The sequence below is a fragment of the Vombatus ursinus genome, unplaced genomic scaffold (assembly GCF_900497805.2).
Source record: "Vombatus ursinus unplaced genomic scaffold, bare-nosed wombat genome assembly UNPS02015089.1, whole genome shotgun sequence".
In the NCBI taxonomy this organism is placed as follows: Eukaryota; Metazoa; Chordata; class Mammalia; order Diprotodontia; family Vombatidae; genus Vombatus; species Vombatus ursinus.
The window spans coordinates 3533449-3558659 of record NW_020954867.1 but is presented as its reverse complement, the minus strand read 5'-3'; the positions used below and the strand labels follow the sequence as shown (position 1 = coordinate 3558659).

The window sequence follows — 25211 nt, the reverse complement described above, 5'->3', positions numbered from 1 at the left end:
GGCTTTTCTGGGCCAGGTTTCTATTTACATACAAAATAGCTGACTAGTCCTGCCTTACTTTTCTCCTCATTTTTCTCTGACTTTAAATAAGTTGAAGTTCAAATTTGGTTGACTGTGATTCTCATATCTTTCTTCATAGCATCTAGCCTATGGATATGTATAGAGCATGACCCATATATAGCACACCCAGAGGGGAAGGGAAAGAGTCAATGGTAATGATTGCCCAACAGGTCTTGACGTACTTTGGCAAATATGGCCCAAGCACACTTATGTCCTGGAATGCTGTTGATGTAGATAATAGCTGCCGAATCTTCTGGAACTTTGATTGGATTGTATGCAGTAGCATAATGTATAGGTTCCCCTGCCTCCAGATCTATACTTAATTTAGAAAACACCATGCTATCTGAGTAGGTAACTTTAAATGTTTCTTTCTCCCATGCATTTTGTTGAAATGAGCTCCTGCAACTACCATTAAGCCAATGGGAAATTGACTGCCCATTCTGGAAGAGAAAAAGTAGTTACTGGGAGTCAAGAAGTGATACAGAGATTAGCCTCACTTTTTCACATTTAATTACTATATTTTTCTCACCCCTGAGGATTGAAGAATTGAGAAATATTGATAATAGCCTATGTTTATTTAGAGCTTTCAGTTTCGCAAAGAAATAGTAAGGAAGCTGGATTATATTGAAAAATGTTGACACTTCAAAAGGTTTATGATTCTATTAGTGTGGCTACTACTTACACTAAGACAGAGAGTTTCCACAGAGTAGATGATTTTCAGAATTTGTATGTCACACCCTCCACTCCAAAAAAATTTCACCTCCTAGGGAACAAGCATATTGTGATAACCTTTCAAATATACTCTGCTTGTCATCTCCTATGACAAATTTATGGGAGGCAACGTACAATAGTCACACAGAATGGGCAGGGTAGGTTGGACACAAAAGGAGGGAATATCCATGATGATGAATTCACATATCCATTTGAGAGTATTTGACTACTGCAAAGCTATAAAAGTCAATTGTTCCACCTCTGTCATTTAAAATGAAATCATCTGTCTATCTATCTTTCTATCTATCTATCTGTCTTTATTTCATGCCATCACAATCATTTGTTGTAGTTGTTCAGTTGCATCTGACTCTTCATGACCCCATTTGGGCACGATACTGGCAAAGACACTGGAGTGGTTTGTCATTCCCATCTCCAATTCATTTTATTGATGAGGACTCTGAGGCAAACAGGCTTAAGTGACTTGCCCAGAGTCACACAGCTAGTAAGTACCAGAGGCCGAATTTGAACTCAGGTCTTCCTGATTCTAAGCTTGACACTTTACTGCACCACTTAGCTGCCTATAATCATTTAATAAATATTTATTAAGCACTTACAGAAGTGTGTGAATTTCTTGGGCAAGAAATAATTTCAACACTTTCATGTAGTGGAAATAATGGACATTTGTATGAGCTCCTACTGATACTAGAATGATTCAGAATTTCTGACATTTACCAGATGAAACTAGATTGAACCAGTCCCAACTTATAATTAATTCTCTGTTATTCTAAGTGCTATATTTGGTGTCATAAATGTGTTTCAATGATCTCTTTTGTTGTGTTTTATTTTGTTGTTGTTCTTCAGTCACTTCAGTCATGTCAGATTCTTCCTTATCTCTTTTGAGGTTTTGTGGGCAAACATATTGGAGTTGTTTCCCATTTCCCTTTCTAGCTCATTTTATAGATGAGGAACTGGGGCAAAAAGGGTTAAATGACTTGCCCAGAGTCACACAGCTAGTAAGTGTCTAATACCGGATATGAACTCTGGTCTTCCTGATACCAGGCCTGGCTCTCTCTCCACTGACCAACTACTAGATGCCCTGTGTTTTTAAATCCATAATGTTCAAGAATAGTTATTATTACAAGGAAATATAAAAAAATTGTAGCTTTTAAAAAACATTCTTCACTGACAGCTATAATATATATGTGTGAAATATATACATATACATATGTATCATAGGTGTACCTATATTTCATATATGCACATATATGTGTATATAAATATATACATTATATCTGTACACATGTGAACATATACATTGTGAACAAGTATGATGTATATAAGTATGTGTATTTATATAATATTATATACATGTAATATATTTGGACAATATATGTATAGAAATATACATTATATATCTAAATATGCATGTATGAAATGTACATGACATACACATCTGTAATATATGCATGTTACAATGATGTCTGAACATATACATTTTCATACAATGTATGTACACATGTGTTTTTGCATGTATTGAACATATATGTATTTATATTCATGTCTTACCCAAATATATGAGATATATATCCCTGATCAGTTCTGGATTGAAAGTTACATAGTGTTGTTTTGGTTGTTCCAAACTTCCCTTCTATACTCTTTTCCTTTCCTTTCCTTCTGAATCCCTTTATATCTATATGTTTATATCTATCTATACATACACACACACAGACACATATAGCATAGCATAGCATAGCATATGGGTGTATATACATACCCAGTATAACTGTGAAGGAATGATACTTTTTCTTAGATTTTTTCAACTACAACTCCTATATAAATTCGCTATCAATATTTTAAAACAAATTAATTTGAAATGTCTTGGTTATGATGACATTTTTCATTTTCCAATGGCAACATCTAAACAATTTCAAAGAAATTCTTAAATGTGTATGTGCTTTTCTGTTCCTTTTCCATTAACTTTTTTAAAAATAATATTTTATTTTTCCCAATTACATGTAAAAATCATTTTAACATTCTTTTTTCAAATTTTGAGTTCTATATTCTCTCCTTTCCTCCACCCCACCCTTTGAGAAGGCAAACAATTTATGTAAATTAAGAATAATTTGGACACATTTGTCAAAATCCGAGAAGGTTTCTCTTTTGTTAATCCTGCAGAGATTCTATACTATCCCCCAATTGTAAAATCAAAACAAAACAAAAAGCTCATGGAATATATTAATAAGTTTCACTGATGCCATTGTGCCTAGTGTCCACAAAGCAAGAAACAAAATGAAAGAGAGGAAAAAAAAAATCCAAGAACAACACTTACTCAAGTAAAAGAGGAAGCTAAGATCAACAGCCCAGGCAAACAAATGAGTAGGCAGAGAATGAAATAAATGAGTAAAACAAACTCCACATATTAGAGCCATGTCTTGGTAATGGAGGCCAACTTCATAGTTGGAGGACACAGCATGAATAGAATTTTATATAGTTCTTAAATGGTAAACAAATTTATATTGCAAGTACTCTGATCAGAAACTCATATGGCATCATCACCAAGCCTTTATCTAATGTTTATTATTCACTAGGAACTGTTTAGTTCTGTTTTGAAATGCATATATCTCAGCTTGTGCCTTTTCCATATGCACATACGTATCAGAAGGTTTGGTATTTGGAGGGGCCAGCTGTTTTATTAGAGACAAGAGACAAGATTAAACTCTTCTAGCAAATATAACCTACCATTTACCAGCAAGTGATATCTAAATGGTTGCTTTTTAGGTAAGTCAGTATCTACATTCTAAAGTAAAGAACAGCCCAGACACAACTTAAGTACCTTAAACCAAATAATCAAAATTATTGAAACATAATTTGGCATGTAATTGCTGGCTTTCAATCTCATGGTGAGCTTTCAGAAATAGCTGCTATGGGTTCATCAGTTCTTAGAGTAGAGGACATATTCTTCTAGGCCTATGGAGTCCCTGACTGTAGAAACACTCGCATCTATACAATTTTTTAAACATTTTAGATAGTCAAAATGACCATCAAGTGACAGAGAACATCACAGAAAATGCAAATTCTCTGTGATGTTCTCTATTCCCTGATGTTCATGAAATCTTGCCTCTTCCATAAATCTGAAAAGTAATTTCTTCCTTTCTTTTCTAATTATTTTGTTTTTAAAGATGTCATCTGCATTGTGAGCACACTGATGTAAATGGAAACAGTTGTGAGGAAGGTCTTCAAAAAGTCGCAGTCCAAGAATAGAGGCTTCTGGCCTACTCTTGTATATCATAGAGGTCACATCTCCTTTCATAGGATCTGACATTCTAATCAGTACTTGCTTACAAATTCGATACCTTGTGGGAATGAGGAGATCAAAGGCCAAGCTTAATTTTAAGTTTATAGTAAGACAGTGAAAAGAACACTGATATTTCAGGTTAGAATTCTACCTTGAAAATTTGCCTTATATGTTACCTGAACCAAGTCACTTAACCACCCTAGGCCTAAGTTTTCTCCTCTGTAAAATGAGAAAGTTAGACAAGTTGTCCTTAGAGGTCTCTTCCAGTTTTTGATCTATTCCTAATTCCTTTACATCTTCCAAAAATATTGGATAATTTTGATGTATGGATGGGAGATGCCTCATTGTAAAAGAGAACATAAAGTGTCATTTAATTCTGTCAAATCCAAATGTGTTATTATTATTGTTTTAGTAATTGAAAAATAATAAACGCAATGGGATTTTATGTTCTCTACATAAATCGGCTAATTGTGAAACGGTGAAGATATGGTATATCATTATCACTTGCAAAAACCTACTTCTTTCCTGTAAATACTCTCATTGAAAATTCACGTGTAGTTAACTCATAGATATTTTGTATACATGGAAGAGCAGATATATAGGTCAGTGGTTACTGATATTGTCATTTTTTCAGTTAATATTCAATAAACATTTATTAAATGCTTACTATGAATAATAAACTACACATTTTTTGTTGTTATTGTAGTTCCCCATAACTTTGGTATCTTCCCCTATTTCAGATATCATTTAAAGCTCTCTTAGAACATCCTAGCAATTGTGTTGTAGCTAGCACTGATTTTTAATATAAACACTGATTCCAAGCTGGCTATTTTTCCTATCCTCTTTAATGCTATTTCAAATGCCTCTTTAAGCACATCTGGCATTCTAATGTTAAGGTTCAAGTACGAGGGTTATTTTTTTTTTTTTGGTGGAGAAACAGGTTGTAATTTTGCATTGTATTGAATTTCATAAATCTTTCCCATTTTTCTTCTCTTTCTTTCCTACTTTTCATTTCTTTCCTTGAATGAAAAGTCTTGGGACAACTGATTAGTATGATGTCCTGTCATTTTATCTTTAAAGCAGTTTCACCCTGCAATACTTCTTTCTCTTTTGAGATAATACTGCTCATCAAATTTTCTGTGTAAGAATTTACAAAACAAAGTTCCTATTCTTAAGTGCATTTGGTAGCTGTCTTTCTCTATGTGACAAATAAATAAAGAGTTGGATTGTCTTTAGGAAGTTATCATTGTCCTTTGCTGACATAAGCTTCCCATGAAGGTAAAAACCAACTTTTTAAAATTTTTGTTATTGTTCAGTCATGCCTGATTATACATGACCCCATTTGGGGTATTCTTGGCAAAGATACCATAATGTCTTGCCATTTATTTTTCCAGCTCATTTTACAGATGAGGAAACTGAGACAAACAAGGTTAAATGATATGTCCAAGTTCACACAGCTAGCTAGTAAGTGTCTGAGGACAGATCTGAAAGGAGGTCTTCCTGAGTCCAGGCCCAGTGTGCCACCCAGCTGCCCCCAATCATTTTTTAATACTAACATTCTATGAGTGTTGTTTTGTTTTTTTGAAAAAATTAAATACAACCTCCTCCAAAGAAATAAAGATTAGTATTACAAAAGGGCAATGAAGAAGGAAGGAAGGAAAGAAAGAAAAAAAAAGAGGGAGGGAAGAAGGAAGTATGGAGAGGAGGAAGGAAGTGAGTATGAAAGAAAGGAGGGAGGAAGGAAAGATGATAGAAAAACAATAAGTATGTATTTATTCAGCACCTATTATGCATCAAGCAGAGTGCTTACAAGGTGCTTTACAATTATTATCTGATTTTACTGGTAACTTTGGAGAAAACGGTTTGAGGTAATTGATAAGGTCAGAAGTCATATTGCAGAGAAATGAGGAGAAGAGAGGAAGCTTAGGCCATGAGTGTGGGCAGCTTTTGTCTAGAAGTTTGTTTAAGAAAAAGAAGATAAAAGGCAATGCATTTAGGGGAAAGTAAGGATAAGTGAAGGTCTTCTGTTTCTTTGGTTGGTTGTTTTTACATAAAAGATGGAGATAATTCAGCATGTCTGAAAGCAGTAGGAAAAAAAAATACAATTCAGTAGATGGGGAAAGATTGAAGAAGAGAGAGACAGAGAGAGACAGAGACATAGAGACAGAGACAGAGGTGACAATTGAGGGAACAGTGTTCTGGAGAAAAGGGGAGAGGTTGGATCAAGGGCATAGATAGGATTTCCTTTACCAAGGAGCAGGGCCATTACATGACCACTGACTAAAGGAGGAGAAAATGAAGGATGATTTCAAAGGTTTTGAGATAAAGAAAAGGGGAGAAAAGGGAGCTTCTGGTGAAAGGCCTCAGGTTTTGTTTTTGGTTTTGTTTTTGTTCTTCAGTAAAATAAGACACAAGATCTTCAGCTGAGAGACTTAGGGGAAAGGAGGTATAGGGCCCTCTGTTTTTAGGAGAGAAGGTTATAGAAATTTCTTCCAGAAAAACTATTATATGATTATAAATCATAGAAATACTCTCTTTAATTGCAAAACCCTCTTTATGGCTTTTCCATGACTATATTTTTAATGATAATAAATCCTAAATTAATTTAAAGATTTAGTACTACAACTATCAAACTAGCAAGAGTTTACTTTATAGATCAGGACAAAATAACAAAATTCATTTCAAAACCTAAAATGTTTAGAATCACAAGGAAAAAAAATGAAGAAGAAGTAGAAATAGGGGGAATAGAATTTTTAGTCCTCAAATTTAATAAAAACACTGCAATCATAAACACTTTTTTTGGTTGTGACTGAAAAAAATGAAGAAAAATAAAAATCAGTGGAAAGGACAAACAGGAATAAGAAATAAGTTAATTCAATAACCCAGTGTTCACATAAACCCAAGAACATAAACTACTTGAGAAGGACACTTTTTTTTTTGGTCAGTAACTGCTAAAGAAATTGGAAAGCATTTTGGCAAAAAAGCAGTTTTAGACCAACATATTACACTATATACCAAATAACTGACTGTAGCATGTCATCATACAATAATTGAAGAAAAATCAATAGAAATATTTTGTGTAACTACTGCTAGAGTTAAAAATGTACAACTGAACAAGGGATAGAGAATGTCACAAAATATAGATAATTTTGATGATATGAAATTTGAAATATCTTGTATGAACAAAGTCAATGCACTTAGAGAAAGAATAGAAACTCTTAGCTGAGAAAAGCACATCATATATGTTTGATAAAATTCCAATATCTAAGCTCTAAAGTTTGTTTTGGTGAACAAACACCCAAATAAACAAATGACAAAAATACTTAGAAGAGCAAAAGCCATTCCCAAAAGGATATAGGATGAAAGTATATTAGCAGCAGTTCTGAAAAGAAAAATTGCAAGCCTTTAACAAACATATGAATGATGGCTTCAAATCCCTGATAATAAGGGAAATACAAAATTAAACAATTAGCAGGTTTCCCACACATCTGACAAATTGACCAAGAAAACAAAAGCTAGGGGAAAAAATTGTGTGATAGGGACTATCAGAAGATACACCCCTGATACATTATTGGCATATTTATTAGTTTTTCTAATCATTCTAGAAAAATAACATTAAATTATGTAGAAAAAAGTAACTAAAATTTTAACTAACTAAAGTAAGTAAAATGTATGTTGCCATATGAGAGGTACCCAAAATTGGTTAGAAAAAGGGAAAAAAATGTTTCAAGGATAGCAAAACATGCATAGCATCACTTTTTGTGACAGCAAATATCTGGAAACAACATGGCTGTTGTTCTATTGGAAAATGATTAAAGAAAGGATAGCATATGAATTTATGAAATATTATGATATCATAAGAAATAATGATCACTGATAATTCTGAAAAGAGGCATTTGATGCATTTCTTTCCAGGCCTCACTGCTGACTTACTTCACAAGGCTTTCTCTACCATGCCCCTGTGCCAGGTTCCTTACTCCACCCCATTCCCTGCTTTATAAATAGCTCCCTTCTATTTATTGTCTTCCTCCCTCTCCCCAAGGAAAATGTAAGCCCCCTGAGGCAAACATATTCTCATTAATTAGCATGTAATTTAGCACATAGTAAGTGATTAATAAATACGTGTTGACTGACAGGCTGACTGAATTGATGTAGAAGTAAAAAAGGAAAATCAAGAGAGGAATATACACCATGACTATTACAATGTAGATGAAAAGACCAATAAGACTAATCTTGTTATTTATAAATGTATATTTGATGTAAATAAAATCACAAATATTATAATTATCATATTTGTTTATAGTGTCTGCAATTACTCCCTAAGAAGAAATGAGTAAATGAACCCTTTTTCATTGAAAAGTTGGGGAACTATGGGTCTGGAATAATTCACGTGTTATCAGACATGTTATCTTTTCCCCCAGTTTCCACAAGGAAAGTCTTATTTGATAGGCTAAGGGTAAGTTTTTTTTTTCTTCAGAAATAGCTATGATAACAAAATAAAACAGATCAATATGATTAGCAAAGTATGAACAGCCCATGGTAGGTGCTTAATAAATTTTAATCGATTGTTTGATTAATATATTTTTAAAGTGTGTTTCTAGGATTAGTGTAGAAAACTTAGTTTGATAGTTTAAATATCTGCCTCCTAGAATTGTTGTCCATATCTTTTTCAACAAGGCAGCTAGATGGTGCAGTGGGATAGAGTGCTGGGCTTAGACTCAGGAAGACCTGGGTTCAAATCCTGCTTCAAACATTTACTGGCTGTGACCAGTAAATCACTTCACCTTTGCTTGCCTCATTCTGCTCATCTGTAAAATGGGGATAATTAAGGTACCTACCTCCTAGGTTTATTGTAAAGATCAAATGAGATAATAATTGTAAAACACAAGTATTAGCTCTTATTATTTCTGCCAAGTAAATAAATGTAAACGTAGTACCTAATGGTGACTCAATCATATATTCATCTCTCTACATAAAGGGAACTTGAAAATATGGCCTGGAAGCATGCTTTAGTGGGAAGGGTTCTGTATTTAAAAGAGCAGGACCTGGGCTCAAATCTCAGCTCTGGTACTAACTATGTGACCTTGGGCAAATCACTTGACCTTTCTGGGCCTCAACTTCTCCAACTGTAAATAAGGAATTGGATTAGGCAAACTTGAAGGTACCTTCTAATTTGAAATATGTGATACTGTGAAGTGTAACTAAGAGGTGTATCGAGTTGTATTGGTATGTGTAGGGGAATAAATAAATAAATATGTATGTATATATATGTGTGTATATGTGTGTATTAGATATGTGTGTATGTATTATATATATGTGTGTATGTATATACAAATATGTAACACACATATGTGTGTGTGTGTCTTTCTATAAAACAAAGTAGAGGCATGAACAGTAGGTTTGTGGTAAGTAGAAAAGACTGAGAGAGAAGACAACAATAAAAATGCACTTGCACAATTTCCTTTCCTTGAATATATTCAATGATAAAAGTTAAGAGGGAGAAGCCACTAGAACAATGATGCATATAGGTAAATTATTGTATATTTATTTTCACATGTAGAAATGTGTGACTCATGAGCAGTATACTAGGCTATGGGCATTGCCTTTCAGGTCCACTCATGGCCAACTACATCAAGCTTCCACCTCTCAGTCTGCTAATGGTTCATTTACTGACAAATTATCTATCAGTGGATTCAAAGACTGTCTAAAGAGTATGCTCTTCAATAGTCTCTCTCAAATTGGTTCAGTCTTTCCCTTTTCCCCTTAGATTAAATTATAGAATGGCCATGGGCCATTTTCTCCTCTCTTTGTCTCCAACCATGAATTTGGCACCTTAGACAAAATTACTGATAATAGTCATGAACTATGTGGCTATTAGCAATAACAAGCACAAATAAAATAGATAAATATTTAAACAAAGTATAACATTAGACATCACAGGAAGATAGTCAAGCTATCAAGGAGACCAGGACAACACTTAGCATAATGACATTCTAAAAAGAAGCAACTTTGAAAGATTTGAGAACTGTTCAACAGAATGAACAGACATGATTCCAGAGGACTGATAATAAAATATGCTATTCATCTCCTGATAAGGGAAGTGATGGATTCAAGATGAAGAATGAAATGTGCATTTTTGGAAATGACCAGTGCTTAGTTATGGCTATTTGTTACAAGTTTTTCATTTATTTGTTTGATTTTTCTTTTTCTCTTCTTTTTGAATAGAGAGAGAGGAAGATAAAAATAAATGACTGATAAATTAAAAAGAAAATAAAAACAAAAACAAAAGATAAGGTACAATCTTCAACGGTGCTTGCAGATAGATTTTCTGTGATCTGGAAAAACAGGAGAAAAAAGAGCTGTTGACTAGACTTCACTATCTTCAACTGTTGCAACTTCTTGTTTTATCTTCAACTCCAGTCTGCTCTTCTGACACATGCCTGACTCCTCCCTTCTAATTTTTGTGACTCTTGCCTTTTGATCTCCATTTCTGTCTTCTAAAGTTTGTTTTATACTTCCTTCTTCAAGACCAGTGTACCATCAAAGCAAACTGAGTTGTTCTGGACAAATAATTCTCCTCAGAATTTTCATTCTGAGTCCAGCCTATCATCGGAATGTCTACTGGTAGGCAAGCCTAAGTACTCTCCATTCTATGGGAAAGTCTTCTGAAGTCTCTGTGATCCCATTAAATAGCATCAGTATGTGAAATTTCAGTGATCTTGGTTAGAGCTTGTGTTAGCTACCAATAGCTAGCATTTATAAAGTGCTTTAAGGTTTGGGAAACTCTTTACTGATGTGATATCTTTTTCTCCTGAGACCCAGAAGGGTTAAATAAGTTGCCTAGTTTCATATATCTAGTAAGTGCCTGACTCTGGTGCACCCACACATAGTGGTATGGATGTTAGTAGCCTAGGGCTATAAATATACTTGCAGACATAGCATGTCCAGGAGGAGAGCAACAAGGATGGTATATGGACTGGACTCAAAATCTTATGAGGACTGACTGAAGGAACTTGGGATATTGAACTTAGAGAACATTTTAGGGGAGAAGAGTGTGATCACTGTCATCATCATCTTTTTTTATTGTACTATGTTATGGAAGTGCTTGTTTTGCTCCATGAATTTAAAACAAAACAAAACAAAACAAAACAGAAACAACAACAATAACTTATCACACAGAATAGTTATTAGAATCATTCAAGTTGACCCCAGAAAACTGTTGAGCAGTGAGCTGATGTAGATATGTAGATTTAAGATAAATGCAAAGGGAAAAAAAAATCCTAACAGAGTCTTCTAAAGGTGGAATGAACTGCCTGGGAAGGTAGTGGTTTTCGGGTATGGAACAGAGGTCTTCAAGCCAACTTCGTCACTATTTGTTAGGACACTAGAAAAAATTTCAGTTCAGGTAGAGCATTGTAGTATATTTACTCAGGGATTTCTTCGAGACTGAGCACTTGTTCAATCAATTAATAATCATTTATCAAGTGCTTACTACATGCTAGGAGCTGGGAATACAAAGACAAAAATGAAATAGTTCCTTTCCAATTTTAAAATTATTGATTCACTTTTAAAAATAATGTTGGTATAGTACAGAGCTCTAAGTTTAGAGTTCAGACAATGAAGCTTATAGTTCCATCTGTTTTACTGCCTATCTATGTGAATGTCAGTGAGTCACTGAAGCTTTCCGGGCCTCAGTTTCCTCATCTATAAAAAGGTCATCTCGGTGATTCCTTATAGCTTTAAAGCTATGATTGTATGATTTGTTGGAATCAATTTTAAATACATGAAACTCACTGATTCACACTGAACTTGACCTGGAAGGAATACCAGCCTATATTAATGGGAAAAAAAAGTAAATGTTTAAAGATATTTGTAAGGACATAAAGAAACATAACTGATCACCACAAAGTTAGCTAGAGGAGGTAGTTTGTAGTTTCAATAGTATATGCCTTTGAGAATCAAGAGTGTATGGGGGCAGAAGAAGAACGTCAAGAGCAAATATCTGAAAAAAGTAAATCCAATGACTGTATTTCAATACTCTCTCTCCTCTTGTCTGACTGTCTTCTCAACCAAACTCTGAATGAAAGATGAACCACCTCATATCTCCCTTTCCAATTAGCTTATCTAGTCTTAAAATTTTTGTTTGGCCTTTGGTAACACTATACTTCCCCCAAAATTAAATACCAACTATTTTTTATCTTCTGGGAAGTTAGCTATGCCTGTACCAGATCCTATCACTCAGCACCTACCCTACACTGGGGCTCTCACTAGCCCTCAGGCAGTCCAGAAGCCTAGCGTGGTCAGTTTGTGGGCACACCATAGAGAACTGAACCTAACGACATCCTGCCTAACAGTTATGAATTAATTATTTTGAGAATGTATTACAAATTCAGGCAAATAAGGGGCTGACAGTTTATTTTCTTAAATCAGAAATCCTCTCAATGCAATCTTATTTATGCTATCTTTAAACAAAAAAATGACTGAACCCTTAGTAGTTATTGTCTTTTTTTTTTCTTCTATTCACTCCACTTCTATTCCCTGACCCAGACCTGAACTATCTCTCCTTTGGTTTTTGGAGAAGCAGGGTGTTTGTCTCCCACAGCTCTGGTTCTAATCGCATTGGCTTCAGGTCGGATCTACTCTCCTCAAAGTTACCCATATGCTGCATTGAATGAAAGCCTTGGAATTTGTTCACAGAAATTTTCTGAATTGTCCGTTTCTATGCTCTGGAATAGAATTCCCTTTTCAATCCCCCTGAGCTGACTTCTTTATTCACAGCTTCTTTGTTCCTCTTCCAAATGATGAACCATTAGGGTCAGTTTCCAGTTTATTCACAATTCTATTTCATCAAAAGATGGTTCATAAGATAATACATAAAGGTCTGGAAGGGACCTCAGAGGTCATTTAGGCCAATTTCTTCATTTTACAAATGAGGAAACTGAGGACAAGGCAGGTTAATGTTATCAAGATCACCAATGTAAGTAAAGCTTCAGAGACGGAATTTGAACTCAGATATTCTGACACTTGAGCTATGTGAAATACCATATTAAAAATCTTCCTCCAGTTCTTATATCTTTCTTCAGTATTTTATCATTTGTATGAAGCTTTTGGAGAATTTACATTTTATCATTTCCATTCATTTTCCCCTGTCCCACACACAATCTCCAGTGCACATGTGCTTGTTTGTGTGTGTGTTTCAGTGCATGTTATTTGTTTGTTTGTTTTTTTTTACAAGGCAATTGGGGTTAAGTGACTTGCCCAGGGTCACACAGCTAGTGAGTATCATGTGTCTGAGGCTGGATTTGAACTCAGGTCCTTCTGACTCTAGGGCCAGTACTCTACCCACTGTGCCATTTAGCTGCCCCTCAGTGTGTGTTTTGAAGGAGGGAGGAGAGGGAGAGTTGGGGAAGGCAGTATTCATTTTTCTATACCTTGATGTCATTTTTTCCCAATAATAAATTTTATTTCTAGGAAAATCTATATTTTGGCCTTTCTTAATTCTTCTTTGTGTATTAGTTCACTTCTATTGCTCAACTCCAGACAACTCAGCCAGAAAAAGAGGCAACGGAAGATGCTAAACTTGGTATAGGCAAGAATTTTAAACTATCTGATCATATTATCTATACAGGAAGGATGTTCATAAGGCTTAAAATGATAGTATATAAAGGTAAAAAGTGGAGCCAGTTAAGGGGTTCAGGCTTACTCGATGGGATCAACATGTGATTTATTAGCCCACCCTTATTATTTCTCTTTTCTGTAATCTTTAATAGCAAAACCTTGTTTATCGAGAAATACTCAGAGAGCAGCTGCAAACAATTTGCCTTTATTGATTTAACTGCTAACTCAGACTGACTGCTTCTGGCCAGCTTGAGTGAGAATGTCTTGTTACTACCACGCCCACTCTCTTGAGTTCTTCCTACCTATTGAACTGGAAGTCATTCACTACTCCCCTGTCAGTCAAACCTCTGGTGACTAATCACTTATTCTCTACCACAATCCACATCCACCCTCTCCATTGCCCCTACACACAGTGTTTATCTTAAGTTTCTTGAGCACTTGTTATTACAGAAACCATCCCTTGCTGCATTTCAATCCTTTATCTGTGTTGTCTTTTCTATAAACCCATGAATGTTTGGAAATTTCAGCTGAGTGGGTACAGCCTTTTATAATTTCTTGGATGCCAACCTCCCCCGGGACTTACCACAGTGTCTGACACATCTGTTAAGTCATTTTTCAGTTGTGTCTAATTCTTCATGACCCCATTTGGGGTTTTCTTGGCAAAGATACTAGAGTACTTTTTCCATTTTCTTCTCCAGTTCATTTTACAGACAAGAAAACTGAAGCAAAGAGGGTTAAATGACTTTCCAAGGATCATACAACCCAGTAAGTGTCTAAGCTGCATTTGAACCCAAGTCTTCCTGACTCTGGGCCAAGTGCTTCATCCACTGTGCCACCTAGCTTCCCAGTCTGGCACATAGAAGGTGGTTAATACATGTTTATTTACAGACTGATGCTTTTTTCAATTCTGTCTCTATTTTTGGCCAATTTTATTGGTTCAGATACTTTCTTGGAAAGACACTAGCTAATACAGTTCTCAGGCATAAGACCTTTGTTAATGATAGAAACTTCATTTTCAGAATCGGTACCTATTCTCATCCTTGGTAAGCCTGTTGTTTCCTTTTGTATTATTGAATCTGTCTGCATTACAAATAACCTGCGGATAATCGTTCTCATTGCTTCTGTAGTTTCTCATCACTTATTATATTGTCTGATGGGAACTGTCAGATTGTCTTGAAAATGGTGATTTCTTGGCTCCTTTTTAATTATTATGAAAAAAAAGTCTTGATTCACCAATGTGTTTCCCTAGAATATAATCTCTTCTCCCTAGATTGGAGTTGAATCTCTTCACCTCTTTAAGGCATAGCTACTTTATCTGTAAAATGAAAGGAGTAGACTAAATGATCTATCTCACTAAATTTCCTTCTAGCTCTAAACAACTGGAGACGTCTGTGATGAACTGGCCTCCGGGCTAGGATGTTGTTCAGAATAACAACCATCAGCACTGCTGGTCCATATTCTTTATTAATAGTATTTTCACTGAGAGAATTTTTTTAAAAAGTGACTTGGTACCAGATTTCTTAAAGTCTTTTGAGTGAGAACACAGCAGAATTACAATTTGAAGATTTTCCACTTATTTTAAATTTGTTGTTCCAGTTAAATAGTTATATTTTAGTTTGACTATATGTGATGTAGATATGTGATCTCCCAAAGGTAAGTCTGTTGGGGAATAAAGCCTTTGTAATCATTTTCTCAATAGTCCTTCAACAGAAACCATCTTATACTTATTTCTCAGAATTTAAATATTTTGACTACATATTATACCGAGATTTGGCATAACCCAATATCTAAGACAGCCATATTTTTGTATTATAATGATTGTTGCCCTTCATGCTCAGAGGACCAATATGGCATCATCATGCTGGAGTCAAGGTACATCGTATCTGTTTGTGGCTAAACAAATCAATAGAAGCTTGGGAGGCTTTACCACCCACAGATAGTTTACATCAACATTTGGAGTGGAGATGTCTCTAAATTTGTACATTTCACATTTCTTTTGAGATACTACAATTCTGCTTCACTCATAGAGAACAACGCTTAACGTGATGCACTCAAGCTATGCTAGGCAGTCCTTTGCCAGTGCCTCCCATGTAATTGCAATGATGTTTACAAATACTACTATGTCTCTGAGGCAAGCTATTCTATTTCTTATTCCTGTTAAATAGAGAAATGTTGTTTTAGTTGGAATGTGATAATTTTTAACAAAAATAATTCTCATCTTAAGTAATATGTACTTTTCTTTTATGTTAAGAAAAAATAAAGATTTATATTGGGCTTAATTGTTATCACAAAATAAATAAATGACTGGGAGATGAACAATAACTACCGATCTATATGTCTATTTTCTATCTCTGCCATATTTTATGTAGTAGTTTGCAAAATATTCCAGGGGATGATATATTTACAGTGACATAAATTACTAAATTTGCAGGCAATACAAGATTATGCTATGTCCATTGTTTGCTGACAGTTTTTTTTAAGTGTTTGATTTAGTAGAATAAAACCCCATCTTAAAGGCTCCAATGAAGAATCTCCAACATATGTCAAAATCATTCAAGATTCCTTGAAGGATGTTAAAACAGAAATAGATACATCCTATGACCCTTTGATGAGCATTAATGCAAATCAAGGTACAATATAAGTGAATATATACTCATTAAAGTACTTCTATTTTCACAGAGGAGGTTTAGGGCAGAGTTCAGATGGAAGAGGAATCCCTTAGGAACGGCAAAATTCTGCAGCTGTTCCTTACAGATGTTGCTGTACTGATTACACTAAGCCCTAGAACAACGACTAGTGCATCTTAAATGAGATCATAATCACTCAAAATGGTACAGTCTAGCCATACACTCAATAAACGAAGTGGATTAACAGCGATGATTATCCAGAATATAATCTACTGTTGGACTAACCTTACAGATGTTGTATCCTTACATATGTCTTGGAGAGAATTCAAATGGACAAGCTAGGCCCAGTCATAAACAGGAAGAGGAGAGTAATTTAAATTGCCAATGAGAAATTGTATGGTTCTCTAACCCTAATTCCAAACCCCAACTTCACCTGAAGCAAAGGTCTATGTTTTTAACATCAAGTTGACCATAAACCATTAATTGACTATACTGTAAGTGGAGCCATTGAACCAACTTCTAATCTGTCTAAATATATTATCATGGAGGCCACTTCGCTCCAGTTTTTCCCCTGAAAAACCTTTGCTAAAATTGCAATAAACTGTTTCTGTTGTTCAGTCATGTCTGACCCTTCACGACCCTGTGGATCATAGCACACCAATGCTATCCATGGGTTCTCTTGGCAAAGATTCTGGAGTGGTTTATCATTTCCTTCTTCAGTGGCTTAATGAAAACAGATGTTAAATGATTTGCCCACAGTCACCTGGCTAGTATCTGAGGCCAGATTTGAACTCAGATTTTTCTGACTTCAGGCCAAATTCTCTATCTACTGAGCCACTAGTATGTCTTTACATAAAGTATGATTGTTTATCTAACAGTTTTATAATTGAGGAACTTTGTTTTGTTTTGTTTTGTTTTGTTGAAAATAAGCTTAGTCTGGCACGGCCTGTTCTTGATGAAACCTAGTTATCTCTTTTTGGTCACTAATTTCTTTTTTAGATATTCACTAAGCTATCTCTAATAATACATTTTCAAAGTTTTCCAGGACTCAAACAACTTCACTGGCCTATAAATATTTTGCCGACTCTATTTCTTTCCAAAAGAACCCAAAACCAGGACATTTGCCCTTCTCAAGTCCTATAGTACTTCTGCCTTTCTCCATAATATTTCAAAGCTCACTGACGGTGGATCAGCAATCATATCTGCAAGTCCTTTCAGTAGCTGAGGATATATTTCATTCAGCCTGGTGACTCAAATTCATCAAGGAAGCTAGTTATACTTTAACTGTGGCCTTCTTTTTAGTAGATATCCGCTTCCTAGAAGCTATTTTTTTTGTTATGTTCAATTTATTACAAAGTCTATTCACTTTGGCTTAGAATTTTGAAGCAAAATTAGAATTTTACAACTCTGCCATGTCTAGCATTAACTCTCATCTCACACACATGGAACAAGGGCCCTGTACTTTAGTTGATGCTCCTCCTTTCTGCAAGATAGCTATAAAATGAAACAAAGCAATCAAAATACAAGTCTCTGTTGTCTTGGGCTTTCTTTGACAAACTCAACTCACCTTAAGCTTCAGCAATTTGATTCTATTTTTACTGTACCATGCCAAGTTTTTGCATTCATTGTCTATTATTTGCCCTAACTTCCATCTTTTGTACATAACATTTTGAAAAACCTAACTTCTTCAATGAGTACTCTATGTATCCAAATCAATATCTTAAGACAACTCTGCCTTTTCCTTTTAGTTGGAATTACTTCCCTTTGTGTCCCCAGAATTTCATTCTTTACCATTTCCCATTCTTCATGTGATGATTCTTCCTATAAAATTTTGTGTGCATGATTATTTCTCTTTATGTGAACCAATGAAATATGTTCTCAAAAGTCCAGGTCATATATGGAGTTATTTCCTCTTCATCTCTATCACAAACTCCAGAAGGGAGCAGTCAATTGCACCAACCTCAAGTTCCCATCACTTCTGCCTTCCAACAACCAGTGCTTCCCTATTAATAAGAATGAGATCTGGAATAGAATTTCTCCTTATTGTTTCCTCCCTCTTTTGAAATATGAAATTATCAGCAAGTCAAGCCAAGTTGTTATTAGCTGCTCTCATTTCAGTAGTGAGAGTTCCAGCAGATACCCAGATAACTGAAGTCACCCATCACAACTATGTCATGTCCCTATACCAGTATTATGATTTATTTCCCAAACTCATCTATTTTTCTTTCTGCTAGGTATCGGCAGGATAAGGTCATTTATCTTTCTCCCTCTACCAATCTTCATTCAATTGCTCTCTATCATACCTTCCCCTCTGGTTCTGAGATTTCCTCACATGAGTATTTGTTCTCAATATAAAATGATACTCCCTATTCCCCTTTTACTGATCCTTTTTCTTTCCATTTGGATATAGCCATTCAAAGTTATGTTCCAGTTACAATCCTCATCCCACTAAATCTCACTGATACTTATAAATTTTCCTTCATGCACTAGGACCTCTAATTATGCTCATTTTATTCATTGCCTAATTTTGCTTTTCAGGGTAGACATTTTAATCCATGGCTTTGTGTGTCATTTTTTTTTCTTCTTAAATTTTATTCCCCTTGAGTTTCTAAATATCTCAAATACCCTTGTGTTTCAACTGATTGACACTGCTCTATATTTCCGAATACACATAATCAGTTTTCTGCCTCCCTCATCATTTAAAGTACTTTTGATTAGTTTAGTAAGATTGGGTAAATGTCTTCTTAACAGCATTTGTTAGTGAAATCTTTCTATGGCCAAGAGCCTCTCATTTATCTATTTTAATTTATGGTCCAAAATTCAAAATTCCATTTTTAGGCATATTTTTTTTCTGGCCAATTTCCCCCCCAAAATCAGCTCTTCTCTTATTTATCCCTTGCTTTGATGAGAAGAAAACACTACCTGTATCCCTTTGGTCTTCAGTTTTCATAATCTTTGGCACTTCTTTCTAAGTTCCTTCTGAGAGCATATGTGCCCGTGTGAATCACTAGAAGTGGTCAGTACTCATCTGTTTCGAACAGCCTTGGAAGGTTCTGTTATATCTTAGATACATGCCCAGGAAAGAAAACAGATCTATTTTCATTACCAATAGTTGTCTTGGTATTCCCAAGCAAGAAGAAATGAGCCATTGCTCATCTTCCCCTTCTTCTCTGACCCTTACTGTATGATCTCTCACTTGGCTGTACCTGCATCATTCCCTTAAGGACAAGAAGCAAATTCTTCTCAGAGCATCTAGCTCCCTGTTCTTTAAGAAGCAACCCACGCTTGTAGTTCAGCTCAATGTATACTGGTCTTTCGTTCTCCTCTGTGCAATGTTCTTGCCTGCTGTAACTTCCTGACACTGATGATGTTTCCCTTCCACCACATCAGATATCTATAGCTATACATGTATAGATTCACATGTGCATGTGTTTATATGTATACATATGCTCACATATATGTATACACATGCATATATTATATATGTTAGGTGAATATTTGTGAATGTATGTGAATGTATGTGAATGTATACCTATGCATAATTGCATATACAAGTATACATGTGGCCTATATCTGTGTGTATAATTTATATCACTTTTCTGGACCTTTTTTTTTTCAATTTACTTAGAGTTTCTCTTTAATATTGGGTTTTTTTTTGTTGTTGTTGTTTGTTTGTTTCCCCAACAAGCCATAATCACAGATTCAGAGTCCTGGAGAGGGCCAGGCCCTCCTCAAAGCATTCCCTGCCAATAAATGCAGCCCCTGTACCCAACACACAGAATACAAAACAGCAAAGAAAAGATGTAACTCTGTATTTTAAAATCATCACGTCTATCCTGAAGGATTCCAGCTTGGGTCAGTGGGGAACCTTCCTGGATTGAGAAGCTTTTCCTAATGCAGATAAAACATATCTAGAGTGGAGAACTGTCTAGTACATCTCTTGAGCCACTCACTGCATCTAGATCCACCAAAGTACCTCTCAGTTAGTTCCACATCCCCCTGCTTGACCACAGAAGCCCATTAAGTGGAATGGCCCTGAAGGGACTCAGAGCCACTTGGGGTAAAGATGCCACACAATCTGGGGGAAAATCCAGCCATGATCTGCTTAAAACACAGATAGCTCCTGGCTCTGGGGGCCACTCTTCTTTTCCACCCACAAGCCCTGCAGGGCCTAGAGCATGGCAAGGTGTCTTCTTGGCCATTTGAATAAAGGGGGTTTAGGAGGGAGCCTTCCCATTTGCCCTGGGGCCAGGGATCACCCCTTTGGCTTCATTTCTTTTCAAAGCCACAGCTGAGCACTCTTAGTAGTTCATCAGACAGGCCTGGTTCACACTGTCCTCCTTCTTGAGCTGACAGTCTTTCTTGGGCTCCAGAGTGAGCTTCTGAACTAGTTGGAACTTCTTCAAGACATCCTCTTGAGGACTGGCCATGAAGTAGCTGAGCTGCTGCTCCAACTTGATGGGCTCCTCAATCATCCCAGCCATAATACCTCTTCCGAAGCTCCCCTAGCCTCATCCTCTCATTCTCTAGCATCTTCTCCAGTTCCAGCACCTTCACCTGAGTTTCCATCTCTTCTTTCTTCAGCTTGATCAATGACATGCCTGAGAAATCCGTAGTATCTTTGTCTTTGATCTGCTCTTTGCCCAACTTGGTGGAGGCCACCACATTGGCAGCCATCTTGTCTACGGTCTGGGAGCACTCCTGAAGCCTGTTTAGAATCTTAATTGTTTTTGTCTGTTTTTACCTTGTAGGTGACCATTAGCTGGGCTGGGCTGGTTGCGATCTTCTGGGAGCAGATGATGAGTTCCTTGTACTTCCCCATGTACAGGACCATGTTTTCAGCTGACTCCAACCTTCTCTTCTAGGAGGGAGACAACTTATATTATGAACATAGACAGAAATCACTGTGGCAGAAATACAAATATTGCATAGTCACTGGCAAATCATTGTACATGGTGGTGTACAACTCACCTCTTAAGCCACTGTGGAGACATTTATGCACTTTTTAATGCCTATTAATAACTTATCAGCCACATCCATTTTCCTTTCCACTGATCTACTAATCACTTATTTTGTTTTAGAGAAATTTCTTTTCCTTATCTTATTTATCCTATACCTTCTCCCAGGTTCTTCTCTTCAAATCCTTTCTCTTCAGTGCTCCTTCAGATTGATTATTCCTTTGGATTGATCCATTCTTTTCCTTTGGCTCAATGTTCTCCTTCAACATTCCACTAAATCCTTCCAAATTTCTCCTCCTCAAATCAAATTCCTCCTGTTCTTCACAAGTACACATCCATTTAAATCACTTTCACAGTTTGTTTTTTCTCTTCTTATTCAGCTCATGCCCTTCTCTTCCTCTAGAACCTTCTGCCTCATGACTTTCTCTTCCTGCAGATAGAAGTAGTACTTCTAGTTTTCTATAAATGTGTTTAACTGAATTAAGCCACATGCTGTACTACTCAATTAGGACTACTATATAAAAATAGAAACGCTTTATGAAAATAAACAAGCATGAACAACTGCTAATCACTACTGTTTAAAATAATGATACTCAATTACAAGCAAGATTTAAAGAGGTATAAACACCTAGGTACCATTTCCATTAAACCTTACCAGTTATTGATCATAACACATTTTCTCTTTTCTCTGAATAATTAAATAGGGAATGATTTAACTCTTTCTCTTATCCTTGGCCTCACATAGCTAAAATCTCTCTATTATGCTAACTGTGAGGGTGAAAGACAGTTACTCTGGGGGCTCTCTTGGCATAATGAACAGGACCTGGCCAAGTCATTCAAAGTCCAGTGACAGATTTGGACGAGATAGTTACTAATATAAGTTTTAAACCGATGATCCTATGATAATTTCAGGAAAAATCTTGGGTTACCTTCCTTGCATTATAAATGTACTCTATCAGTATTTAGACTTCTTAGTTTGTTGTTCTTGTTACGGCTGTTGCTGTAGTTTTAACTTTCGTGGACAAGTGGCATGACAAAGGGAATAAAAGACTGACTTTGGAGTCAAGATCACAAATATAAGCCTCACCTCTGACAAAAATAGCTGTTAGACAATGGGTAAGTCGCTTTTGTAAATATAGAGACTGAAGGCCCTGAAGGTTAACTTGTTCATTGTAAACAGTTAATAGACTCACTTGTTCTGACTGCAAAACATACAGCTTCTAAATAAAAACACAACTTTAACATAGCAAATACCTTGTTCTTGAATATAAAAATAATTATCTTTTTGACCTAAGGAGATCATGAAAAAGAACTTGCAGCATCTCAAATCAGATAATTTGCCTGATAACCATAGATAATAGAGATGAAGACAAAGCAAAGTAAATCAATTGCTTGTGGACTAGAGATCCTAATACAAAAAAATGCGTGAGAGAGCTCTAATTCTCTATTATTTTTAATATCTCCTCTCACACCAAATATTTGAAATGCTTAGTTTGGATCTTTTTTTTTTTTTGCTTCTTAAAGCTTCGCTCTTGGAACTTTCAGTATTTCATTCATTCATTTCATCTATTCATTCATTCCTCACCAGGAGGTTATAAAGAAAATACACTGTAAATCTTAAAAGTGCTATGTAAATGTACTTTCTAATATGCAACTTCACATCCCTAAAGCACAGATGTAACCATATCAGTTCCTTTGCTCAAGAAACATCAATGGCTTTTTATTAACTCTAGAATCAAATGAAAATTCATTTATTTGGCTTTTAAAATCCTTTAAAATCTAGATCCAATCTTTCTTTCCAGACTGATTTCACATTACTTTCCTTTATTCCCTCTGTGTTCCAGCCAAAATGGCCTACTTGCCATTCTTCATACATTGCCACCGTGTCTTTGCAGAGGTTATTTCTCATGCCCAGAATGTTCCTTTTTTCTCATTCTTCCTCTTAGAATCTTAGTTCCATTTAAGATTTAGGGTAAGTATATTTTCCTATGATGCCTTTCTTGACAACTAGCCTATGAAGATTCCCCATCCCACCCCCAAATTATTTTGTATTTATTTTGAATCTTTCTTGTATTTACTTCTCTGTATGTGTGTTGATTCCATCTAAAAGAATATAAGGCTTTAGAGAAGGAGTTGTCAACCTGGGGTTCACAAACCATAGATTTTGTGGTATATATGAACTTGGATTGGGAAAATAAAAAAGATCTTTATTTTCACTAACTTGGTTTCCTTTGTAATCCAATCATTTTATTTTATGCGTACGATATGATTTTTTTATCACATTGACAAAAGGTCTGATAAAGCTTCACGTGACTCATACACACACACACACACACACACACAAAAGTTAAGAACTGTTCTACTCCAGAGAATAAGGACTTTTTGTTTTGTTTTGTTTTTCCTTTTTATGCCCAGCACAGAACACGATGTCTTGCATGAAGTAGATGTTTATTTTTTTAATTGAATTGAATTTATTGAACATATGCTATGTGTTGTGTGGGATGAATGAAGTCAAACCTCTGTCCTTAAGTAGGTTAAAATCTAATAGCGAAGATAAGTATAGATGTATAACAGGAACTATAATAGAAAAACTGTAATTGGAAGAAGAAGGCAGCAAGCACAATGAGGTGCAAATAGCTGTTAGTCCTTGCTTCCATTATTTGTACCTTGTTTATTGACTGATTGGAGATGGCTAAATGAGTGAAGTATCTGTTACCCTGAACTTTAAAGGCAGTAGAAAAAACTAAGAATTGAAGGGTCTTTTGTTTGTTTTGTTTTATTTTGCTTGGGAGCAAGCATGTGAAAGAAGTAGGAGAGTACAGAACTTACTGTATTTTGAGAGATCATAAAGGATTGCTTAGCTGAACTCTATGGGGATAGTCACAGAATCGTATAAAATCAGAGATGTAAGAAACTTAGATGCCATATAGGCCTCAAACAGCAGCAGGGTCATAAGTAGAAATATTTTCAGAGACCAGGCCATTGTGGAACATTGGGTGAGTCTCTCTTCAGGTGAGGCTTATGTGGAGAAAGCAAATTCCATTCTGGGATAGGGGGTATAGTTACTAGGAGAAGATTGTGTACAATAAGATAGCTCTGAAAGGAAGAAGGTTGACTCTGTTAACAAGGACAGAACTGGGCAAAGGAAGGAGAATACTGGTGCATTTATTCACTGGCCACAATTAAATTCAAGTCCACATAGGTCCAGCCATTCTGGAAAGCAATTTAGAATTAGATCTAAAAAGTTACTGAACTGTACATATCTTTTGACCCAGTTATGCCACTACTAGGTCTATAACCCAAAGATCAAAGAAAGAGGAAAACATCTTACATTTATGAAAATACTTATAACTGGCCCCTCTCCCCACTTTGGTGACACAGTACTAAAATCGAATGGGCTATTCATCAATTGGGAAATGTTTGAAAAAATAAAATACAGTATTTATAGCATATGGTATGATGAAATGCTATTGTTCCATAAAAGAAAAAAAATGATGAGGACAGTTTCAGAGAAACTTGGGGTGACTTGTATGAAATGACACAGAGTGAAGTGATCAGAACCACAAAAATAATTTTTACTACAACAACATTATAAAAACAAACCGTTGGAAAGATTTATAAACTCTGATCAATACAATCATCAAAAATAATTCCAGAAGACCAATGCTGAAATATGCTACCCACCTCTTGAAGACGTTTTTGGACATGACCGATATGAAAATTTGTTTTGCATGACTATGCGTATTTTATGCACTAGTTATTGTTTTTTTTCCCCTCCTGTTGAGGAAGAGAGATAAGAGGGAGAGAAAATAAATGTTTAATTGAAGAAAAATAAAAAAGAGATATTCTACCATCTTGCTAATCACAGTATAATCATTTCAATTTTGGTTAGCTATATATGTACACATATATATATACACATACACACACACACGCATATAT

General features: G+C 35.5%; 1 pseudogene; it reads right to left on the bottom strand.

Annotated features, from left to right (window-relative positions):
* The window catches only part of LOC114031152, a 184346-nt pseudogene extending 163605 nt beyond the window's left edge, over positions 1-20741 (bottom strand).
* Positions 20742-25211: the final 4470 nt, after the last annotated feature.